Here is a 16,864-nt window from a genome sequence, read left to right on the forward strand (position 1 = left end):
ACCTTATAAACATGACTCTTCTCAGAAAATTAAGTACATCAAGCCAGTCAATCACCCAACAAACCAGATAAACACCAGATAATACTCTTTTTTCCTTTCCCAGGTAATAGTACTCTCTCCACAGTGGCGCAAGCCAGAATCTCAGGAGTCATACAGATATCCCAATTCCAAATGTCACCAACCCCATAAATTTCTCCCCCTAAATGGTTCTCACATCTATTTCTAGACTTTTAACCTCCTTGCCACCGCTTCAGCTCTTTTCTGAGGTTTTGAAATTGATGCTCCATGGGGCACCTGGGTGGCTCAGTCGGTTAAACGTCTGCCTTTGACTCAGGTCATGATCCCAGGGTCCTGGGAAGAGCCCCGCATCGGGCTCCTTGCTCAGTGGGGAGTCTGCTTCTCCTTCTGTCCCTTCCCCCCACTTGTGTTCTCTCTCTCTCAAATAAATAAATAAAATCTTTAAAAAATAAAATCCTCCTGAAAAATAAAATAAAATAAAATCCTCCTCAAGTCAATCTCTTGCTTGAAACCTTCCCGAGGCTTATTCACTATGACCTATGGAGAAAAGTTCAGAAGCCTGAAAGTTTAGAAGCTGTCACAGATCTTAAATAGTTAACTCTTTAAAAATTAGTTGGTAAATAAGAGCTTCCCTATACCCAAGCCGTGCAGGCCAAGCCCAATGCACCTCTCTGTAACCGTGCCATCATCCAGCATCTAAACAGTTAATTCTTGGTAGTGTAAAGGAAAGCACCTCCCAGTCCCCAGCACAGCTGTCCTGATAGGTGGTATCCCAGCCTTACCAGATGCAAAATATTTTGAATATCTCTCCTGCTTACAAGTCCTTCCCTCTCTAGTCTTGGACTACTTTTCCCTTTTCCAAGCAGAGAAAGTAGTGTACGTATGGTTCCTTCCCTGTTCTTTGGGCACATGCTGCACTAAGGCTGGGACAAGCATGCAGCACAATTTGACTCTAATATGAAGCAGATATTTGAAGATAAGGTCAGGCTTGTCATTTACCGCACTCAGAAGGGCACAGGTATAACAGATAACAACATTATAGAATATAGAATGTTCTTTGATCATCAGAAAGGTTTATTCTGATATATCCAAAGGGTATCACATGTAAATTGATTTTCCTTATTATCAACTCATGTTCTATTTTGCATATTAACATTTTTATTAATTATTATAGTTTCATGGTAGAAATAATTGTTCATTTTATATTCCATCTCCTGAAGCTAGTGTTTTTACATATATAAACACAGAATATTATAATTATAGAAACCTAGCCCACTTAAAATATTTTTTTCACTGTGATTAACTTAGTTTAAAATATATTACTAAGCCTTCTCAATGATCCATTTAATTTCAATATTACTTAGTATAACAAATCCCTGCCAGGCACAAATATTTGGAATCAAACTTGACCACAATCAATTCATAAATTCTTCAGCATTTACTTGTTAATGTCCACATATATGAACTTTTATATCACCTAGCCGTTGTTATAGAAATGCTAATTTTCTCTTTTCTTTTTAATGACGCAGTAGTTATCCTCAACTAAATTTTATTTTCATGCATCAATTGTGTATTAATTTTGAACAGATGTATGGCACTCCATGGAATTAGACTTTGTTAAAGAAATGCTAGTATTTTTAATTTTGTTTTAGAGACAAACTTGCCTTCCTCAATTGAATTTTATTTTTATACATCAATTCCATATTTGATTTGAAATCTAGAGGGCTGGTTTTCCTGTAAGAAAGAAGCAGTCTTAAACACAGGAAACCTAAAGCTGACTAGACTGGAGCTGAGTATAAATCATAGCACCTTTTTTGGTAATATACAACATTTGAGAATGGAAAGAGGCCAAGGTGTACATTTAGGTCTGGCCCATCTTTGAGTTATAAATACTATTATAGCCTACTCTGCTTTCTCCCCAACCTCTTCTTGCCAAAACTATTTTTAAATTAGACTTGTAATACTTTCTTCTTTTGCTGGCCTTTGCTGACTTATTCTATGTTATCCATTCCCAGTGTGATGAATCTCTTTATATTTCTTTGTGACTTTTCTTTGATATAAGCTGGTGGTGTCTGCTGGCAGTTGACATTTGCTCAAATAGTTAGGATCACCCGTCCTATCTATTCCCTAAGAACTGTGCAGATATGAAATAATCCCTTCTTAATCTCTTCATTCTCAAAGCACATAGTTTTGAAATTTCCTTTTTCTTCTGTATAACAATGCTCTTGAATATACACACTTCTAGTTACTCAATGTCCTGTCATTTCTTAAATAACAAGTTTATATCAGAACAATTTGATTTTGAGTGTTCCATATTTAATATTTCATATCTCACTTCACCCTATCTCTTGCATCTAATATAAATCTTGGCTTTTCTACTTCAGGGAAAAACCACAAGATCTTCAGGAATAAAATCTTAATTCTTATCTAAAACATCTGTTATTTAATGACTAATTTTTTTAGAAGATTAGGGGAGGAAAACACATAGAAAATAGCCATTAACTCCATTATAAACCAAAATGCTACTATATTTTTTAAGAAATCAAAAATACCTAATGCACTACAGTTCACTATTTATCCTGGGCATGACATGAGAAAACGGAAAAATTTCATCAATTGAACTTAGTTGCAACCTCATAATTCCCACCACAAGTGCATATGTATGCACACATACACACGTATACAAATAATCATCCCTACTCTGCTTTGGAATAGGAGAGGTTTCACAGATAAGGAGTAACAGGGTTTTCCCTTATACAGGTATGAGAAAGCCAAACAAAAATAATGCAGGTAGGAATGTTTCCCCTCCTCCCCATCTCTCCATCATCTAAAACTCAGAGCACTGGTCCTCAAAATTAATTTTTTTTTCTGTTTGTTTGTTTCTAGGCAGATTCTTCAGCACCATCAATGAGGCCCTGGAATCCTCATTTTAAACCAAGCATTCCAGATAATTCTGACCTGAGATACAATGATTAATCTCTTCATTTTTTTTTCTACCACAGTTTTTTCCCTTCTCTGGTTACTAAATAGTAAAATCGCTTACCATACCTTAAAATATCTCTACAAAGCCATAATGTAAGCTAGGTAATTAAGAAAATATACTTAAAGCTAATTGAGGAAAGTGAGATAAATTTGGGAGACAGAAATTCATTCATTCAACCAATGTTTCTGGGGCATCTACTAAATGTCAGGTATTAAGCTCAGTGTTGGACATCCCTTCTCAGCAGGGAGTCTGCTTCTCCCTCTCCTTCTACCACTCCCCCGTTTGTGCCCGTGCTGTCTCAAATAAATAAATAAAATCTTTTTAAAAAATTAAAAAAACATACACAGTACTGTTGACTATAACAAAAATTTAGACAAATATCTTTTGGCCTAGTATACAAGAGGTGGATAAATGTTACTTCCCCAAATCTTATTCATATAGGTTCTCTTCCCCAGAGTGCCAGAAATTATAAAATCTCCAGTCAGCCTCTCACCCACATGAAAATATTTGTGAACACCAACCATCAGCTTCTAGTTCAGGATGACTCACGACCCTGAACTCCAATTTCTCAGCTCTCTTAGATGTGTTTATTCTGCTCTTTACTTGTATGCACAAAGTTCTAGCACAAGCAAGGACAAAATTAGAGGAGTGGTATTTAGATGTATATCAAAATTGTAGCTTTCAAATTTCCAACTGCCCCAATCCATCAAGCCAGAATTCTCAGCCTTTTCCATGCCTCTACACGGGTCAGACAGTCAATATTTATAAGCATTTGACTATTTTATCAAAGAAAAAGTCTTTGAAATTTGAATGTGAAATATAGAACTGTCCATGTATTTAATACTTTTTTAATCAGGTTCCTTTAGAACCTCATTTTGGAAGGATAGTTAAGTCCCTTATACTGGGAATCTCTTTTCCTCTCCCTCAGTTTATTTTCTTCTCTTCTATTATCAGCCTATCTGCTCGAGTGTTCCTACAATAATTTGGGAGAAGAAATAATGTAGACCAGGGTCACAAATCAGAATTTCATTAGAGTCTGACAAAATGGGGGGGGTGGCAAAAGTGAAATTTCAAAATCTATATTTGTTACAGTGAAAATATCCTGAACTATGAACCACTAATAATTAACTTCTACCTTTAGAAGTTACATAGATTCAAACATACAAATACTATACATCCAATTTATCTGTGTATTTAACAAATATTTATTGAACATCTACTACATGCAAAGCCCTATGCAATAGACTAAGGACATAATGATGGCAAATATGGACAGAGTATCTGTCCTCATGGAATTTATAGTCTGTTAGGGATGGAAGACTCTAATAAACAAATTTAAAATTGCAACTGTGCCAAACGCTAGGTATACAACAGGATGAATGTAAGGAGATTTGACCTATTTGGGGAGGTCATGGAAGGCCTCCGAGATGGAATATGAAAGACAAGTAGGAAATACTTTAGGCAAAGAGGACAAATAAGAACAGACCAGGCAGAAGGCAAAGGCTCTGTGATAGGACTGGTTGTGACAAGGATAGGGACAGAAAAAAACCATATGAGTCTGGAATTCAGAGAGGGGTGAGCCATAAGAGTTGAATCTGGAGGATGGGTGAGGTGAACCACTGGGAGAGGCACTGAGAATGTAAGTGAAAAAAGTGAACAGTATGTGGTTCCTACCCTCCTGAACTCAAAAGGGGAGATCCAACCTCGAACGGAAATGCAAATTCATTAGGTACCGTGGCAGGACAAGTGACAGCAGAATGGTGCAATGCAGTCAGAAGAGTAGCATAGAATACCCTACCTGCGTGGACAGTGTCTGAGTTGGGTGCCAGAGGATGAAAAGGTTAAGGGAGGAAGGGAAAGCAACAGCAAGAGTCTGAGCCAGGAGGCAGAAAATGCTTGACATCAGAAGAAACTAGAATACTAACTAGCTTGACATCTTATCCTGCAAGTTGCTTTTTTCAATTCTTAATTTTTTCCCTCTTTTTAACAAAACCCTAATTCCACATCATGGCCATGTGTTTCAAAGAAATATGGAAGTTTTTACATCATTATTAATCTATTCTAGGCTTATGTCTGGCCTTCATCTTCAAATGCCCAGTCTTTGTTTCCAATTTGCTTTTTAGTTATTTTTCTTTTTCTCTAGAAGTGTTCAGCAGTCACTGGGCCTCCGGAAGCATTCATCCCAATGAAATTCACTGAAGAATGTTAAAATTCTGTTTTTTCTTTCATTTCCTTTCATATATAAAATATGCATGTAACTTTGCTGCTCAGGAAGAATAATTAAAGTCTTCTCTTTAGTTACCTCCTTCACTTGGGGGCTAATTGAGTACTTTCACCCCTCAACTCATGTTACAAATAAACACATACAGTGTTAGCCTGTGGTTGAATTTCAATTTCCATTAGAAATTCTATTTCCAAACCTTTGCTTATATGCTGTAATTAAGAGAAAAAAGTACTTTTAATGATCTGTTACCATCACAAATGATCAGGAAGCGATTATTTGTTTGGTGTTCTTTTTGCTGCTGGTGGGTGCATCAAAAGGCTTTCTTTTTTTAGAGCTTGGAACAGGAAATGTAATAGCAAGAAATATTAGCATGCTTTGTCAATGATATTATTCTAGGATCAATTTTTGGGCTATTTTTTATTCTTTTCCTTTATAATGTTGATAGCATTATAATATGGTGCACCAAAGTACCTTGCTAGTAAGTATTTTTGCCACCTGAACCTTTCTTATAGGAAATATGATTCCCTAGTTTCGTCTGCTATTCCTTTTCAAGGATTTCTTATATAAGAGTGTATGTCAGGTTAATTTATCTGGCTTCATTTCATGTAGACCAAGGTCATGAGTTTAATTTCTTTGGAGGCAGCTCAGTGTCTTAAAAGGGAACTAAATTTGGTCCCAAACAGACCTGATTTTCTATCACAACTCTTCCACCCCCATCCCTACCCTACCCCACCCCTTTCCCAGGTCGCAGGACAAAGAGTGCCCTATTCTGTCTGGACCCAAGACCCTTCCAAAACAGCTTTACTCTAAAACACAGTTCTTCCTATAAACCCCTAAAACTAAGATTTAGCCAGTATTATGGGTTTACTTGTGCCTTTTTCTGGGTCAAGTTAAGGTATTTAGACAGCTTTCTTAGTGTCTATGAGCCTCAGTTGCTTATCTTTAAAGATTTGTTTTAAAAAGGTTCTCAAAGGGTCCTTGTGACTCTTAAGTGTGTCAAGCACCAAGTGCAGTGTCTGGCACTTAGTAATTGCTGAATAAATGTTAACACTTTCCTTCCCTGTGCTTGATACTTTTTTTCATCTATGGAACAGATAGATTGGTAAAGCATACATTGCTAGAATAATATTGGCAATAATCAAGTTCCATTCAGAATTGTCTTACTCCCCCATGTATCCCAAATAGCTTTTGTATCCCAAGTGTATTATTACCTATGAGTCAAAATTTTAAAAATATATATGTATTTGAAATGATGTATGGGTATTTAAAGCCAAACATTTAATCTGCCCCATAAGCTTTATATGACTATAATAAAAGACATTGGAGGGTTTTTTTTTTAACTTAAAGTATTTTATAAATGAGGATAATAACTCCTACCTTGTAGATTTATTGCTAAAAATATGTAGGTTAATAAATGTAAAGCATTTAGTATAGTGTAGTGCACAAAGTTAAGTCCTCAATAATAGGTAATTATTATTCTTATTATTTTAAAGGGGGCTTTTATTTAGGAAGTACACTAAATTATAGAGTGCTGGAACAGTTTAAAAAAAGAGAGAGAGAGATACCACAAGCACAAGAGAGAAACAGACAGAGGGAGATGGAGAGTGAGAGTGTAGAAAGTTTCCATTTTATCTATCTGGAATAGGAAACTTTCACTCCTGCCTTTGCCCCATATTAGCTGAATGACCTTGTGCAAGTCAACCTCTGAGCCTCAATTCTTCCACCTTAACTCCTAGGATGATTCATTTCAGCATTGAACAAATGTTTACTGAGCACCTACCATAAGCCAGACACGATGAACTTTACTATGATGGCAGATATAAAAGTGATCTGTACATTATAAAACACCATTCAAACAAATGCAGCTTCCTGTGTTCTGGTGACTGGTTATAAAAGGGGCTAACACTTTAGCTGCCTGACAGAGGAGTTTCGATTTAATGTTCTACTTATCAAGATGTCATTCCTGTGAAGCCTCATGACACTAAAACACAGGTCTTCACTTAGTGCCTAGCACAGGACCAGGCAAAAAAGTGTGCTCAGGTGGATGTAGGATAATTGATGGGTTGCTATCATCAGTTTCCTTCACTTTTATACACTTACTAAATCCCAGGTCATGGCCAGAGCCCAGCCATTTATATATACATACGTACATTAAAGCCTGGTATCTAAGATACAAAGACTTTGGTGGTAAAAATGGAGTTACAAAGGGCAGCCTGACCCATAGAAGGCTTTATAGAAAGGAATGTGATGTTAAAATATGTTCCGGTCTTTATTGTGCTATATTGGACAAATATTTTATTTTTATGCTATATTGAAACAATATCTGGATCAAGCTTCCTTGAGCTGAGATAAAATACAAGTGTAGAAACTCATGTGACACAATTAGGTTGGCACAAGCGAAAGAAAAGATTGACTCTCCTTGTTTTTATTGTTCTCTTTCCCTAAATGTGATATACTTCTTTACTCGGGACTAATTTATTAAGTTGGTTTTCTATCTGGAACAAAAATCCATTCAAGTTAAAATATAGTCCCAAGCCCCACTGTGAATGACTAATCCCCAGATTCAGCCAGTATGGTGAGTTGACATATATTTTATTCTGTGGTTTTTTTTCTGTGCTGAAGGAAATTCACGTCATAGTTATGCAGCTGTTTCACAAAGGCTGAACCTTGTTACTGATATAGTATCATTTCCTTGGTCAAAATGCAGTTTCACATTTACTTGCCCCCCAGAATGTAGCATGAAACTATTCTCAGAGATTCATTAACTGGACTTCCCTTTAGCAATTAGATGATTGTGGTCCCCCCCACCCCAGCATTGCACTTGAGGTAGAACATAATTAGCACTCCATCAAAAACCGCTTTGGAGAATACAAATACTAGTTGGCTTCCAGATCAGACTTCTGAAAAGAACTGATTTATACGCTATAAATAAAATGCTAATTTATTATCGATCATATGGGGAAATGCATGTACAGAGAGGGATCATTGCTTTCCAATATAAAGTATTCGATTAGATCCACCTTCTCTTCATCTTTTGAAATAAAGATGCTTGCAAGGAGGTTAGACAGAGGGTGCTTGGGTGGCTCAGTTAGTTAAGCAACTGCCTTCAGCTCAGGTCATGATCCTGGAGTCCCAGGATCGAGTCCCACATCGGGCTCCCTGCTCAGCGGGGAGTCTGCTTCTCCCTCTGACCCTCTCCCCTCTCATGCTCTCTCTCACTCTCTCTCTCTCTCAAATAAATAAATAAAATCTTTAAAAAAAAAGAGGTTAGACAGAACATTCTTCAATAAACTCTGTACTGTGGAAGTTTAGAAATAATGGAATCCTGCTCCTATCCACAGAAATTTCACATCATGGAGGCAAGAATAGAGCATGTGACAATAGTAGTATCCCAGCCACCACCCCTTAATCACCACCCTTAGAAGATGCCATAGAACAGGGGAAGGGAAGGGAAAATAAAATAAGATGAAATCAGAGAGGGAGGCAAACCATAAGAGACTCTTAACTCCAGGAAACAAACTAAGGGTTGCTGGAGGGCAAGTTGGGGGAGGGGATGGGGTAATTGGGTGATGGGCATTAAGGAGGGCACTAGATGGAATGAGCACTGGGTGTTGTATGCAACTGATGAATCACTAAATTCTACCCTTAAACTAGTAAGAAAAAAAGAAGATGCCATATCTGAAAAACTATGGTTTCCCAGATTTAAGACCCCAAATTTTAAGAAAAAAAAACAACAACAACAACAACCATGAATTGAGTAGCTGGAAGCACTGCCCCATTAATAAAGTATTTTGAAGTCTTAAAATGGAACAACTCTAAATATCCATTTGGTCAGAAAAAGGAACCCAAGGTACAAATCATTTGACAGCTGATGCACTAAAAGTGTTTGGAAATGCTCTTCTCTGGGAATTTTAAAGACTATGGTAAACCAAAACCTTTCAAGGATGCTTTAAATGCAATTCTGTCCAGAAGAAGTAGGAGAGATTAGATGGCATATCAAGCTTCCTTATAACCCTTTAACTGTCATGCTAAAATACTTATAGTGCAGAGGAGTCGTGCTATTTTATGTAACTCAGTTTAAACATGATTGAAAAAAGAAATTTTCAACATAAGAGAAAGTAGAAAATACCAAACACCATTTCGAGTGAAGGTGAGGGCAGATAACAAGACTTGGATTACTTAGGTAGTGTATGTTCTCAAATGATAAGTATTTTTGTAACCAAAAAAAAGGGGGGGGCGATTTCATAACACAGAGAGAGTCCTGGCTTGGTTCGGTTTGCTTTGAGTGGGCTCTTATACAGCTGGCCAATTCCACAGAGATGAACAAAAATCACATGTTGGTGGTAAAAAGGGGTCTTAGTGATCATCTAGGTAAGAAGTCAGCAAACTTTTCCTGTCAGTGTCCAGATAGTAAACATTTTAGGCCTCGTAGACCACACAGTCACTGTGGCCGAGACTCAGCAATGCTGTTGAAGCGCATGAGCACAGAAGAGCTGTAGACAATACCATAAACAAATGGGGGGGGGGTGGCTGTGTTCCAATAACACTTTATTTATGGATGTTGAAGTTGGACTTTCATATAATTTTCATACAAAATAATGCAAATACTATGAAATATTTTTAACCATTAAAAATGTCAAAACCATTTGCATTTCAGGCCGTACTAAAACAGGCGGTGGGCTTCACTTTTTTTTGGCCAATGGTTTCCTAACTACCTTTTTTGTAGTAGATTCTTCTCTTCAAATGAAAATATACAGATAGAGCAAAAGAGAGCAGGTTTGCATTAACTGAAGGGCACCGACCTAGACTACCTGTTGCTCCCAGAGGCCTCCCTAGGCCTAATTCCCCGCCTTGGCCCAGAGTTAAGACCAAAGTTCCTCAGAGCACAATTCAGAATCCATGACCATCATAAGCCACTCAAATTCCTCCTGAAGAATCAGAGGCCCACAAAATTGAAATAACTGTTCTACAGCATGCAAGTCATTTTAAGTGGACAGGTTTCAGAACATGAGCTCCTTCTTGTGTCCTGGTTTTAGCTTCCCAACAACACAACTGCACAAAGTTTTAGGATAAAACCCAAGTTGAAGTTATGTGTGACGGCCAAATAAAAGAACAAAATGCTTGGTTATCAGAGAGAAAACTCACTGCCAGTGAGTCCCATTTTGTTTCCAATGATGGCATCCCCAACTCTGGGGATAAAACTGCTTAATATACCATTTCCCAAAGCACATCCCAAATAACAATAATGTCATGTTCCCAGAGATGCAAAAAAAAATTGTTTCCAGAGCAAAAAAAAACAACAAAAGTTTCCCTGATGAAACAAGTATACACTCTATTCCCGTCTTAGTAATTCACAATGCACATTAGCATATTAAAGGATCTGAGAAGCCTTATAGGAAAGAATTCTATTTAACTTTATTTAACTAGCATTTTCCCAATGCATATTAAAATGGAACTGATTTTATTCTTCCTGTGTTTTTTATTTTGTGCTCTTTTTCTGGATCTACACCTTTTAGTGGAGGTAAAAGAAACTAGAAACTGGTTTTATGCTCAAGGTAGTTTTGTGACACTCAAAAGTTTATTAATATAGTCAACAAATATAAGTTGTGTGCTTACTGTATGCCTGGTATTGCTCCAAGCTCGTGGAATAATGTGGTGAACAAGATAGATGTGTTTTCTGCTCTCACTGAGTTTGTATCATAGTTAAGGAGACAGATAATTAAACGGGTAAATAAATTCATCCATTCCTCAATGATTTCTTGAGTACCTACTTTGTGCCAGGCACTGTTCTCGCACCTAGGGAGTCAGACAAATGCAGAACTTGTGGCTTACCTGAAGATAATAAGTGGATGATAAAACTTCCCTTTTCTTAAGCTCTTATATGCCAGGCATTGTTCTATCTGCTTTGCATGCTGAGAACCAAAACCATCTTCTCCCACATCAGACGTTAAGGATTAAAGCTACCTACTGTTATATAGCCACAATGTGACTTTGCTATTCCACCCTCATTATTTTATTTTCCCAAGTCTCTTGTCAAGGAAAATGGCTTGATTGATCATTACAGGGACTTTCCAAAAGACCCACCGGCTCTTCAGTAGAAAGAATTAACAGAGCGCTTACATCCTAAGATTCTTTGAAACCCTCTCTTAAAACTCCCATTTTCCTGATTCTGCCAATCCAGACTGTTATGTCCTGATTCTTATCCAATCCTAGTAAATTCACCACTTCAAAAAACCCCTGTTAAATCAAGCTTCCAATTCTCAATAAATTCTGACCTGGCCTTCCCAAATTAGAGACACAGCCAAAGTTCTACTAAATTCTAGTAAGTTCTCCTTTACCACTGTTATTTTACAACGGGTTGTGTTGTTGATATTTAGGGAGTCAGCATTCCACAAAGCTGAACTCATTTATGACTCACAAGAGCCCTGTGAGGTAGGTACCAGCACCTTCTTATTTTATGGATGGGGAAACTAAGGCACAGATAGTCAAGGTAATATGCCCAAGGTCCTGTTCCTAGTAAGTAGCAGAGCAAGGATTTGAACCCAGGCTATCTGACTGTAGAGGCCATAATTTTGTATAGGGATGAGTGCCATCAGGAAGTGATGTTGAATTCACGGGCTGATGTAAATAGGAGGAGGTGATATTTGAGGGAGACATGAATGAGAAAGAGGAAAGGCAGACTCACTCCAGGGAGAAGCAACCAACAAGGGTGGGAATGATCTTGGCTTACTCAAGGAGGAGAAGGCTAGTGTGGCTGGAATATAACGAGAGAAAGAGAGAGCAGTATTAATTGAAGTCAGCAAGGAGGCAAGGGAGAGCATATCTAGGATCTTTTCATCTGAGTTTGGATTTTATTCTGATTATAATGGGAGGCTTTCCAAGGATTATAAGCAGGGATGTGAGGAGTTAAGTTTAAAGACTTATGAAACATAATTCTTTCTGCCTATGAAATTAGAACCAGGAATACTTTTCTGCCTCTTATTTCAAATGATACTTATTCCAAGCAAAAATAACCTAGATGATTGATCTAAAAAACACTTGTTTCTAAAAGCACCAACTCTCGGGGCGCCTGGGTGGCTCAGATGGTTAAGCGTCTGCCTTCGACTCAGGTCATGATCCCAGGGTCCTGGGATCGAGCCCCACATCGGGCTCCTGGCTCAGCAAGGAGCCTGCTTTTCCCTCGGCCTCTGCCTCTCTCCCTGCTCATGCTTCCTCTCTCTCTGTATCTCTGTGTCTCAAATGAATAAATAAAAAATCTTAAAAAAATAAAAATAAAAATAAAAGCACCAACTCAGCAACATCTTTGTCAAGATTCACTTCAAGACCCTGTTCTCAAGGTACCCACCAATCCAGAGCTACTCTGTAATAGACTGTCCAATCTCAACCAGTCTTGGCCTAGCAAGACCCACCTTCAATTCACCCAGCCCAAGCCCTGAACTACAATAATTAAGTACCTTACCCTAATTTCCCAATTTTGAGCTCCTACTAAGACTCTGTTAAGTTATGTTCTCCCATACTGTAACAGATTCAAAATCTTGAATTTGCATGATCAACAGATTTTTCTGGTGTTTTTCTGGGGAGTCAACAGCTGACACTACAAACAGCACACAGGGGAACAGAGAGCAGCGAGCAGACTCCCGAAGGGGTGCTGGAGAGGGATGGGGACAAACTAAAGTGGAGACAGCAGAAAAGGAGAGAAGTGATTAGACTTGGATATATTTTGCAGTTATAACTTTCTGGAGACTTCTATACCTGTGTAGAGGTTTAGGGAATGAGAAGAACAAAAAAAAAAAATCTAGATTTTTATTGTTATTTTTTAAATGATCAGGATTAATTTTAACCTGGGCACCCACATAATGGTAGTGCCATATACTAAGTAGAGAAGCTGGAGAAAGATCAAGTCTGGGAGTGGAGGGATAAAAAAGAATTCCTTTTCAGGCATGTTTAATTTGAAGAGCCTATTAACCATCAATTGGAGCTATCCAATAGGCACTTGCAATTCTGCTACTGTGGAGATTTCACAGTCATTCAGTTTACAATTCAGCTAACTTGCATGTTTTTCAAGGCTACTGAGGAACTAAGGGAAACAAGAAGTGAGAGATAAATTTGCAAGGGCCATGCAAAGGCAGGTAAATGTTATTTTTATGTTTGAGCAAATGTTATCTCTGGGATATGAAATGGAAAGATCTGAGAATAAAAATTATGGAATGAAAGGAGTAACAATTGGGAATACATATAGTGCTAGAGACAAATTGAAATTGCTACTAAGAAGTGCTTAAAAGTATTACTTGTAGGATTTTCTCTTTATATCCATCTGACTGTTTCTGTCCCACAGAGGAGGAAATCACCAGTTTTTCACTTTCAGCAAGCACATGTATATTCAGAATTGCCACATTGCTTTACTCTTTAGAAAGGTAAAAGATACAACATTGTGTGGAACAAACCTGCAACTGGAATGACTTTATTTTTTTTTTTTAAAGATTTTATTTATTTACTTGACAGAGAGAGCACAAGTAGACAGAGCGGCAGGCAGAGGGAAAGGGAGAAGCAGGCTCTCTGCTGAGCAAGGCGCCCGATGCGGGGCTGGATCCCAGGACCCTGGGATCATGACCTGAGCCGAAGGCAGCTGCTTAACTGACTGAGCCACCCAGGCACCCCTGGAATGACTTTAGAAAGGATAAATATTGTGCTATGATTGTGCTATCATTTGAAATTAATTAAACCATAACATCATATTAGTTAGGATTTTTACTCATATTAGTTTGTCTAATTAGTTTGTCTAAGTGAATTTTTAAAGTCATTTTTGCAGTAATTTCAAGCACAGTACACTCACAGGTTATATGCATTCACTGAGGCCATTTTTAAAAGCTTCAGTGTTTTATAACCTTACAAAGACAGACACAGCATTTAGTGAAATTATCAAAATGTGACTTACAAACACCAGTGAGGTAGAAGAGGAATCAGAGATTCTACAAATCAATATCGTTATCATATTTTCAACACATACTGCACAAAGCCTAGATTTAAGAGCTGCAAAGAAAAAAATAGAACATTAATTTGCATCAGAATATTCATGGGCTCAATTCTTTCCTCTCATTTCCAAATTTCTGAGATTTTTCTAACTTACTCTTCCTGTAGTTTCTCCTTGCTTTAATCTATCATATACATGGTGACTGGGGCTAATCTTCCCGATAGCACTATTTTCATTATGATTCTTTGAGTCTTCAGTGGCTCACTCACTGCCTATAGCATCAAATCCAGAGTTTGACCTGCAGTTCAAGACCTTCTGCAATCCAGGGGAATCTCCTTTCTAGCCTTCCTTCTCATCATATGTCCTTCTATTCAGATTTAGCTCTGCAACTGCCTCTGAATAGATCTGCCCATACCTACCTCCCCCTTTTACTCATCATTTTCCCCTAAAGAGATTATGCCACCCTCAAAACTGAATTCCTTGTCATTCTTTTTAGCTCCTAATAGCCCTTTGTTTTCAGCCTTTCATACTACATAATCAATAAATATATCTTGTATCTTATGGCTTTGTATGAAAATGGAGTATAAAAGATGCTGAATTAAACCTATCCCATTAAAACCTGTATCAACATTCTATAGTCATAACTCAATGGTCTCCAAATTAAAGTGTAAGCGGTGATAGGGCAAAGAAGTCACTGATTTATTTTGTTAATGCCCACAAACTTACAGCTTGAACTTAGCAAGGTTCAATGATGATCTCCCTTGGAATTTGCCTAAAGTTTTTCAGTTTAAGAAAATTGAGGTGAATATCAAAGTATAAAGTAGAGTACATTAATAGAGATTATACAGCAAACAAGCCTCCACTCCCATGGCTTCCCTTATCCAGGGAACCTCAGTCAATTCGAGTCAATTAACAGTCATGTGAATCATCTCTGCTGAGCACAAGGTACTGAATGGGCTGTGCCTCAATGAGTGCAACAAAGCTAGAACCCTTAAGTAGCATCCACTCATAACTGCTTGTGTTCTTCAAGGGCAAAGATTTCATCTCCCTTATAGAATCAGGTAAATTGAAAAACAGACGTCATGAGAATATTTCTAAATAAGATAGGATGTTAAGGTGGTTAAGAATTAGGTAGTTAAGAATTCAGTGACAAGATAAGAAAGGATGAGGGGTGCCTGTGTGGCTCAGTCAGTTAGGTGTCTGACTCTTGATCTCAGCTCAGGTCTTGATCTCAGGGTTGTGAGTTCAAGCCCCGAGTTGAGCTCCATGCTGGGAATGGAGGCTACAAAAAAAAAAAAAAAAGGATGCAACAAACTCAACAGCAAAAACTTAAAAGCTGTGACTTCTAACAGATATAGCTACTAGTCCACAAGAGACTCAAGGACCACTGTCCTCCCTGAATCTGGATAACATAAGAGCATAATATATTAAAAAAAAATTTAGGACAAAAACCTTATTTTCTGGACAAAAGAACATATTTATCTCTCTCCTTTCACCCCAGGAAATAGGCCTTTTGTTGGATAAATAGCAATAAGCCACTTTGACCTCCATTTTCCATGATAGGGCAGAAACCCCTGCATTTTAAATGGCTATCAGAATTTTGTTTAGCCAAGAATATGTTTGTAAGCTCAGGGTCAGAGCTGAATTATTTGGCACAACAGAGGAAATTTTTAATGCTATGTGGGAAAGAGATAAAGAGAAATCAGATAGCTAGCAGCTGAAGAGAGGGACTTTAGGAAAGGAGAGCAAGCAGATGTAAAGGAAAATTTAATTTTGTTTCTATTGACTGGCATGTGATATAAATCCACTTCTCAATCTCCTTTCTAAATATTCTGTAGTATCTATATTTACCTCCAATGTGTTTAAGACTTTTTTTAATTTGCTACTTTTAATTTTTTCATGGGTGAGTGCAACAAAGTACTTAGCAGATTCTCAGTGGAGACAGCAGGAGGGCCACAGTTATGTTAAAGAAGAAAGGAATGGTAGTGTGGTAAACAGCCTCCCAGATGGCCCCAAGTGATTCTCACCTCATGGTATTCATACCCTTGTGAAGTCTCCTCACACAATGAATAGGGTTGATCTTGTGACCAATAGGATGTCATGAACATGATGGCATATGTGACATGTGACTTCCAAGGCTAAGTCACAAAAGATATTGCAGCTTCCAACTTGCCCTGTCTTGAACCACTCATATTGCGAGAAACCAACTGGCCTTTAGTGAGTACACTCCAACAGTCCTCTGAGGGGGTCCATGTGGCAAGAAATTGAGGCTTCCTGCCAAGAGCCAGTGCTTATTTGCAAATGATGTGGGTGAGCCACCTTGGTAGTAGATCCTCCAGTTCTAGTCAAGCCTTCAGGTGACTACAGCCCTAGCCAAAATCTTTATGACAACGTCCTTAGAGAAAGCAAGCCAGAATTACCCTGATATGCTTTTCTGAATCGCTGACCCACCAAAATTGTGAGGATGATAAATGCTCTTGTTTTAAATTTGGGAATACTCTGTTATGCAGCAATACATAACCAATACTGGTAGCTTCCTGTTATCTCACAGATTCCATTACTGTGATCAAAGGGTAAAAATTAGCTCATTGGAAGGAGCAAAGGTTTTGGATTTACATCATGAATTCAGGTTTAGTTTAGCCATTTACTAGCTACAGACATTTATCTA

General features: G+C 37.9%; 1 protein-coding gene across 2 annotated transcripts in view; it reads right to left on the bottom strand.

The window, feature by feature from the left end:
- IL1RAPL1 (interleukin 1 receptor accessory protein like 1) overlaps nt 1-16,864 on the bottom strand; it is a 1,364,983-nt gene that overhangs the window by 1,296,828 nt on the left and 51,291 nt on the right. The gene's annotated exons all lie outside the window — the stretch shown is intronic.

Source organism: Halichoerus grypus, chromosome X, assembly GCF_964656455.1.
Source record: "Halichoerus grypus chromosome X, mHalGry1.hap1.1, whole genome shotgun sequence".
Taxonomy (NCBI): Eukaryota; Metazoa; Chordata; class Mammalia; order Carnivora; family Phocidae; genus Halichoerus; species Halichoerus grypus.